The sequence below is a fragment of the Camellia sinensis genome, chromosome 10 (assembly GCF_055761805.1).
Source record: "Camellia sinensis isolate YWXY chromosome 10, ASM5576180v1, whole genome shotgun sequence".
Lineage (NCBI taxonomy): Eukaryota > Viridiplantae > Streptophyta > Magnoliopsida > Ericales > Theaceae > Camellia > Camellia sinensis.
Window position 1 is genome coordinate 44,412,603 of NC_138970.1, and position 9,045 is coordinate 44,421,647.

The following is a 9,045-nucleotide window of genomic DNA, read 5'->3' on the forward strand; positions in this document are numbered from 1 at the left end:
TTTGCCCCTTTCTTGAGTGCAAAATCTAAGATTGTATTCTAGAGAGAGAGTGAGTTCACTTTTAGAGAGAGAAAGTGTAGAGATTAAAGAGAATTGAAGGTTTTGGCTTGAATTCTTCAAGATTGTGCTAGAACAAGAGTAATTCAAGACTATAGGTAAGCTTTTGACTATTAATTCAAAAAGTTATGTGTTGTAGACATGAATTCGTGAGGATTATGTTGACTTAAGCAAGTCTTGAGCTAAATAAGATGGTAGAAGGACCATACCATGCATGCATGTCTATTCCTTTACAAGTTGAGCATGATTTCCAAGAATTCTCTCATGCATGTTTGAAATTCATCTTAATTTAGGGAAAACATCAAGTTTCAAGATGTTTTGTGGCATTTGATCTTGTTTTGAGAAGCTCAAGACCAAGAAATCCATGCATGTTATATTCATGGAACATTCATAAAGTTTAAGTTGAAATTGTGAACAATTGGCATGCTTTTGGGCCTTGATTTTATAAAATGATCTTCAAACAATGATATTTTGTGAGTTTCTAAATGATTTCCAGAAATTTGGCCCAAGAGGATGAGTTTTGAAGCGTTAAATTTGAGTTTGAAGCTTGGAGATCAAATATGGAAATTCCATAATTTGAATTCACGCTCAAGCGTAGAAGTTTACACTCGAGCGAGCACTCTGAGTGCGTGCATTTCCGCTCGAGTGACTGGAAGCTCACTTGAGCGTGAAATGCATGTATCCAGAAGTTCATGTGTTTTGCAGCACGCTCGAGCGACAAAAGTGACGCTCAAGCGAGGGTCTGAGTCTCACGCTCGAGTGAGGATTGAGCGTCCGTCGACCGTGAAAAACAAGCAACCAATACTTTTTCAAAGTTTACAGTTCGCTTGAGTGAGGTAAGTCACGCTCGAGCGAACCCCCACTTTTTGCATGTTCGCTCGAGTGAGGAAAGACAAGCTCGAGTGTGGACCTTGTTTTCAGTAAGTTTTGGAAAATGTTTTCAAGTGCATTTTTGCATCCTCATTTCATCCTAGGCATTCCTAAGCCTGAGTTTAGCCATAGTAATGAGGATATGAGTTAGAAACACACTACGAAAGGAATGCACTAAGTTAAGAGATTACAAGTGTGTGTTTTGATCATCTTCTTTAGTTTAACTCATACAAAAAATTAAGTTTTTTTTTTTTTGCATGTTTTTTTTTATTACATTTTTTAAATATTTTAATCAATTTTTATTTTAATTTTTTGGATACACATAATCTAGATATACTTGAGAAGTATAATTTTTTGTGATTTTTTTTAAAAAATTCACCAAATACAAAAAATAAAAAAAATAAAAAATAAAAATAAATCAATACATTATCTAATTTTGTTGTATTCAATGAATTTTTTAAAAGTTTTTTGTACAAATTTTATACTTTTTAAATATATTTAGATTAAATTGATCTAATCTACATAAAATAGTGGAAATAAAAATGAAAAATTATATTCATATATAAAAATTTATACAAAAAACTTCATAAAAATGTTGTGATAGTGATATTGTTGTAAATATAAATCATGTTTATGAATGTTTTGTTTTATAGTGAAAAGTCACCATTAGGATATAGCATTGTGTTTGAAAATTCTATATAAAATTTATATATATATATATATATATCATCACTCAATAAGAATATGTCATTACAACAATCCAGATTTGCTGTAGTGTGTTTAAATAGAATTTAATGATGAAAAATTGTAGAATGTAGTTATTGTTAGGATTTTGTAATTAGCAATCCTATTTGATAAAACTTCATTCAGTTGTAATTTTATTCGCTTTTATATTTCAGTCAGGATATGAGTGTTTATGCAAAGGAGTTTGTGATCTTGAAACTTTCATGTTTCATTACAACAAATTACACTTTTGGCGACTAAATTTTTAGTCGCCAAAAGTCAATTTTTAGTTGCCAAAGATTTTTACCGACTAAAATTTTTGGTCGCCCGTTTGGTCGTTGACTAATTTTCGGCAAAAGAATTGACGATTAATTTTTTTTTAGTCACCGAAAGTCGTCAATTAACGACTAAAAATTTAGTTGCCCAAAAGAACATATTTAGTCGCCAAAAAGAAAAAAAAAAATTCATCTTCAATTTTTTAGCTACCAATTTTTTAGTCGCTAAAACCGTGTCACTCATTTTTGGCTACCAATTTTTTAGTCTCTAAATTATGGTGCTCCTTTTTAGCTACTAATTTTTTAGTTGCCAAAAGCTCTATTTATTATTTTTTTTTTAAATGCACAAATTGAATATTTTTTTATTAATTTTTAAATTATATGCATTCCATTATCAATGCAACCTGTGACCTGTACATATACAGAATAGTACATTTATCAATTATAATCTAAATCCATTATCAATAATACCCATTTCAATATCAACTATCTAAAAACTTTAACTTGTAACATCATATTCCAAATATCATACAAATCCACACCAACCAAGTATAATACATCTAAATTAAATATTATATACAAAAATACTGAATTTCCAAAATAGAGGATTGTACAAAAATAAATGTCTTCCATATACAGAACAAATGCTCTTCGTACACCAAAATAAATAACCTGCTGCATAATAAAGCTCTTCCAAGGACTTGAAATTATTTTGCTATAAGTATGCCCAGGCCAAGTTCTCCAATGACCTTTTCTTCCAAAATAGTCTTCACTTTAATGTTGAAGCATTTCAATTTGTTCTTCAATCCTACCAGATCTCTACAATGACATGAAAATGTATACTCAAAGATTTGTTTTGATCACCAAGTAATTAAAGAGAGTATTCAAGATGTCAAACTAAAACTATTAAGCTAAATGGGAAAGAGAAAACAAAGGGGAAAAAACAATTTTTTTTATTAGGATTTGAACCCTCAAACTGAGGTGCATGGGGTCATACTCAAGAGCAACAAGCTCAAGGAGGGCTGCATGGATTAGTATGTCCAAACTGCAATAAATAGGATTGTTCATTCAAATAGGAGTGTTGCTACCTATAGCCAATAAACCACCTACAAGCAAAATAAATAATAAGCCATTATCAACAAAAAAAAATTATAGATAGGTTTTCATTATAGACAGGTTTTTTAGCAGAGTACCGATTATTTTACACAGAATGACTATTAATATTGATTCTTTAAATTCCTCTTACATTTTCATACTCGAGAAACCAATTTCCCAGCAGGAAAAGAGATAAAAAAAAGAAGAAGAAAGAAAAGAGAAGAAAAACTGGTGTTAAGTTTTTTGTGCTCTGAATAGATTAATGCAAAGGACAATCCTTCACCCAATTATTTCCACTAGTTACCAATGTGATCTGTTGTTTTCAGTCAGATATGCCTTATCAAAATTTTCCCCTCGATATAAGCTCCTCTTACATGATGTAGACAATATAGAATAGAAGCCAAAAAAAAGAAAAAAGAAAAAAAAGGGTAGAGGACCATGGTCACTGTCTGTATGTAGCATCCTATTATTGCATTACACCTATGAATAAATTATAAGTGTATGCCTACTTTTATTTAATACTAGAAAAATGTTGTTCAAGTAAAGAATCATCCTATATATACAGAACAAAACAAACAAACAAACAAGTCATTATGTTAGGTTCTGTTGTTATGCAAACAAACAAGTCAAGCCAGAGTCACCCATTATCATATACAGTCGGTATGTCACTCTATTATCCAGGACTTTTCTATACTACCAAAAACAAAACGGTTTTTCGAAACCATGCCCAATAATTATCTCTTATCATTGTATTTGGATTCTAAAAAATTTCAGCCATTGATTAGCAATATTAAACAGGATATAAAAAAAAAAAAAAAAAAAAAAAAAAGAGATTTCCAAAAAATCAAGCGGTTTTCATACCAGGAGATGACCCTAATACACTATTAATACCTTGCTTTTTTCTTTTTTCTTTTTTGGTATGGAACCCAAAATTTCCACTTTTGTACCATAGTTGGATCCAATATCCACTTTTGTATGATCTAGAATAATGTGGCAGCTCATTTTAAAAGTAAAGACCGATCAATGTGACTTATATTTTGTATAAAAATTCCGGTAATATTTCATTTTTTTTTCTAACAAAACGTGATATTTTTGCCAATGAAGAATGCATCAGACAACCATGCCAATACCAATTTCTAATTCAGAGCATCCAATCACGGCCTAAAAAATTCCAGCACAAAACAAAGCAAAATCAAGCAATACCCACATTACTAATCTTCAGAATTGACCAAAATCCAGAAAAATCCACTACTTGGGGTTTCAATTTCAAAATCATTAAAACACCCGAAATGATTATTCAAACACAGATTCAAATTCACAGCAACAACTTCAATAACAAGCAATCAAACCCACAAAACAGAACAACTAATAAATAGATCGATTAAAATATAATCGACTTACTCTTGAGCTCATCAAGCCACCGCTTGATGCTATCGAAAGTAGCCCAGCGAGTGATATCGTAGATGATGAGAGCACCAACAGCACCTCTGGAGGTGACGGCGCGGAAGCGCTCTTGGCCGGCGGTGTCCCAGACCTGGGCTTTGATCTCCTTGCCATCAAGCTCCATCACCTAGGTCTGAAACTCTATTCCCACTGGGGCTTTTAATCGAACTCGTCTCTCGCAAATCGCGAGAGCAAGTTCAATTTTCCCATCGCTGAGTCCCCAATCACCACTATCTTGAACAAGTACTCTTCTCCTTCTGATTTCTCCATTTTTGTTTGGTTTGTTTGGGTTAGAGAGAGAGAGAGAGAGAGAGACAGACAGACAGACAAACCGAGAACGAGAGCGAGAGAGGCAGAGAGAACCTGTGATCTACAGTGGCGGCGATGTGCGACATACGGTGAGCGACGGTGATCTGCGGTGAAAAGAGGTGGGTGATGTTTGGTTGTAAAGGAGCATCTGTGTAAGAGAGAACAATCTGTTTTGCTTAAAAAGAGAACCATTTGTTTTGTCTAAAATTTTCACACATTTGGTCACCAAATTGGTTTTTTTGTCCGCAAATGTTAACGGTGTGTTTGGTAACGTTTACGTTTTCAGTTTATATTTATAAAAATTTTATAAACTGATTTTTGTTTATTTTTAGAAAAACATAAACTACAAACGTGTTTGGTAATTGACAAAATGTTTTAAAAAATTTAAAAATATAAAAAAAAAGTGAGAAATGGCAATGGTGGCAAGTGGCGGCGGAAGACGGTGCTAGAAAGTGGTGACGGTGAGTGGTGGGTAGCTGGTGGCGGGTGAGTGGGTGGTGGTGGGTGACGGTGGCGGGTGGTGGGTGACGGTGGCGGGTGGTGGGTGGTAGCGAGTGGGTGGTGGTGGCGGATGGCGGATGGCCGGTGGTGGTTGGTGGTAGCGGGTAGGTGACGGGTGGTGGTGGTGCGTGGGTGGGTGGTGACGGTGGCGGGTGGGTGATGGGTGACGATGGCGGGTGGGTGGGTGACAGTGGCGGGTGGTGGGTGGTAGCGAGTGAGCGGTGGTGGTAGTAGTGGCAGCGGGTGGTGGATGGTGGTGGCAGGTAGGTGGCGGATGGCGGATGGTGGTGGGTGGTGGCGGGTGGTGGTGGTGGTGGGTGGATGGGTGACGATGGCGGGTGGTAGGTGGTAGCGAGTGGGTGGTGGTGGTAGTAGGTGGTGGCAGGTGGGTGGTGGTTGGGTGGCGGGTGATGGTGGTGGTGGGTGGTTGGTGGTGGCAGGTGGTGGATGGTGGTGGCAGGTAGATGGTGAGTGGTGGCGGCAAGTAGGTGGCGGGTGGTGGTGGTGGCGGCAGCGAGGGGTGGGTGGTGGTGGCGAGTGGGTGGTAGGTAGGTGGTGGCTGGTGGCGGGTGGCGGGTGGTGGCGGGTGGCGGGTGGTGGTGGTAGGTGGGTGGTAAGTGGTGGTGGTGGGAGTGGGTGGTGGGTCGTGGTGGCGGAAGACGGTAGTGGAAAATGATGGCGGGTGGTGGCTAGTGTTGGGTGGCAAAAATAAAAAAAAAACTGAAAACTCAAAATGGAAACACATTTTCTGTGTTTTCATTTTTTGGCCAAATTTATAAACTGAGACCACTGATTTATAAATAAAAAATTTTACCAAACAAGTTTTTATTTGAGTTTTTAAAATTTTTGTAAATATAAACAGAAAACTGAAAACGTAAGTGTTATCAAACGGCACCTAATTAATTTTATAAATCTCTTCAAAATTTGAATTATTTCCTTTCAAATATTTTAGTTCTTTGTCGACTAAAATAATTTTAGTCACTGAAAATAAATTTTTTGCGACTAAATTTTTAGTCGCCAAAGATAAAAAGTAATTTTTTATTTTTCATTCGGCGACAAAATAATTTTAATAGCGAAAACTAACTATTTGACAACAAAAAAAAATTTTAGTCACTAAAAATATATTTTTGGCAACCAAATTTTTTGTCGCCGATTATGGTTTTTTTAGCGACTAAATTTCTTTTTGTTGCCAATAATCAATATATCCCGACTAAAAAAAATTAGTAGCTAAATATTGTACTTTTGCCGACTAAAAAAAAATTTTGGTCGCCAATTCCACAACTTTTGGCAACTAAATTTTTTTTAGTCGCCAATTTTGGTCGCCAAAGGTGCATTTTGTTATAGTGTTTGCCACTTCACTGACTAAGTACGGGGATCGAGTTGTTTGACTACTCGAGCAGTCATTTGTGCACCGGAGCAAAGAAAAAGATCATCCAGTACTTTTGCAAAGCGTCTGAACTTCTGAGAAGAAAGTTTTACTGCTCGAGTCGTGAAAGTTGCGCTCAAGCGGTCAGCTTATATGTTTCGCACCGCTTTTAGTTACACAACTCAAGCAGCGAAATGTACGCTCGAACAGTTTTCGAGATCTAGTTTCTATAAAGTTCGTTGTTTGCCCGTTTTAGGGTTTGAGCCGTCCAAATTTTCAGAAATAAAGAAAATAAAAAATAAGTGTTTTCTATTTGAAGGTGGTTTATATAAGTTTCCTTGATGTATAGAAGGTAATCCATTGATTAACGAACTACAAATTGTCAAACATCAAGGATTGTTATTCTGTTATTCACAAAGAGAGAAGCATTCTTCGATGGATTCTGGGGAACTTGGGCCTGAAGCTTTGGTGGATTCCGGGGAACATCAGCGTTATGGATTTAACGTTGAGTAAGACATTTCTGAGGTGAAGACAGTGGTGGAAGAGGCACATTGGGGTCGGTTCAATTCGGGTGTAGATTCGCTAAGTAATTGAGAGTACGCTTGTGTAATTCTTTTTTGTCTTCTTAGTGGATTGTTTTGAAGATTTGGCACATGTTTTTTTTAATTACAATTGGAAGCGCTCCAATTGTGATTTTTCTACGTTAAATCGTTGTATCGATTCATCTTGGATTGTTTGATTGTAATTGTTATTTACTATTTAAAATTAATACATAATCACAAATCAATATATTGGGGGTTTTAGTTTTTTCAATTATGATAATAAAAAGAAGAAATGGTAGAAAAAATGGCAAGATGGTCATTTAGAAAAGTTTAGGGCATGACATCAGTAATCTAGGGAACAATTTATAATGAGATTATAAACCTTAAGGAGGAGAATGTAATTTTTCAAATGTGAAAAGGGATCTACATTAAATAGAATTTTCAAGGGTTGTCAGTGTAATTTATCTATTATTTAAAATAAAATCCAATTAATGCTTTTTAGTAGAATTATTAATAATATTAAAATAAATAATTTAATATTGAAAGAGAGATAGAGAGAAAAGAGATAAGAATTAAGGAATTAATTCACCATTTATGTGTGAGAAAAAAAAAATATAAGTTTAGTGTTATATTAGTTGTATATATAATATAGTAAATATGATCTACCGATATTGATAATTTTAATATCACTGGACACTTACTACTTTAGATAATTTACAATCACCTCTCTTGAAATTTCAAGAAAATACAATTAGTGCCACATTTTTTTACATAATTACACTGATTCTTTATTGAAATAAATAAAGATAAATATACATTTTATTAGAAAATAGATTATAACATCATTTTTTTCATTCATATAATTAACGAATTATTGATGATGAAAAGCTTAAGTGTTATATGAATTAAAACATTGACAGAAGTCAATGTAATTATATCAAAAGTGTGATACTAATTATATTTTTTTCAAACCTCGAGAGAGGTGAGTGTAATTTACCCTAATAATTTATACGTATATTAAATATTTTTTATTTTATTAAACATAATTCGAGTTGAATATTGCTATTCAGGCCCATAAGTTGGATCCACTTTCTAAACCCATTACAAAAAGCAACAATGCTACGTCGCTCGAAATTAGCCTCCCCGAATCCCCCTAAACGACGAAACGACGTCGTTTCGTCGTTTTAAATTTTTTTTTTTTTCAATCAGAAAATCAAAAGAGACGAAGAAAAAGAAAGAAAGCAGAGAAGAAGAAAGAAGAAGAGGAAGAAGGGAAGAAGAAGAAGAAGAGAGGGAAAAAGGAGGAGGAGGAAGAAGAAGGGACTGGAGCTGCGACGATCCATCTCCGAGCTGCGACGATGGCAGAGCTGCGACGATCGGACGGTCGGCCGGAATGCAGGGGGGCCTCTGTGTGTGTGTGTGTCTCCCTCTCTCCTCTCCGCTCTCCCTCTCTCTCTCTCTCCCTCTCCCTCTCCCTCTCCCTCTTCCCCGTCTGTGTTTGAGCTCAAAAAGCTTCGAAAATGGAAGAAAAAAAAGAAAGAAAAAAAAAAGCCTAGTTTTGGGCATTAGGGAGATTAGGGGGGGTAAATTTTCGAGCTACCAATCTTTATCCTACAAAAAATTAAGGTTTTAAAGACCAAAATTTAAGGACAAATTTATTTTTTAGAGACCAAATATTTTTATTATGAAAAATATCATTATTATATTTTTAGTAACAAAATTTGGACATTAGTGATGAATTATTATTCTTTTGGGACCAAATTTTTTGTCTAAAAAAATAAACCATTTTGAGATCAAATTATTTTGTCCCTGAAAATCTATTTATTAGTGACATTTTCTAAATTTTGTCTCTAAAAGCCTTATT

General features: G+C 34.9%; 1 long non-coding RNA gene across 1 annotated transcript; it reads right to left on the reverse strand.

The window, feature by feature from the left end:
• Positions 1–2,407: 2,407 nt before the first annotated feature.
• Positions 2,408–5,013, reverse strand: LOC145801080 (uncharacterized). Its single transcript, XR_014341973.1, has 2 exons — positions 4,422–5,013; positions 2,408–2,744 (listed from the first exon to the last, which is right to left on the reverse strand). It is a non-coding gene; the product is annotated as an uncharacterized LOC145801080 (long non-coding RNA).
• Between the last annotated feature and the right edge of the window lie 4,032 nt (positions 5,014–9,045).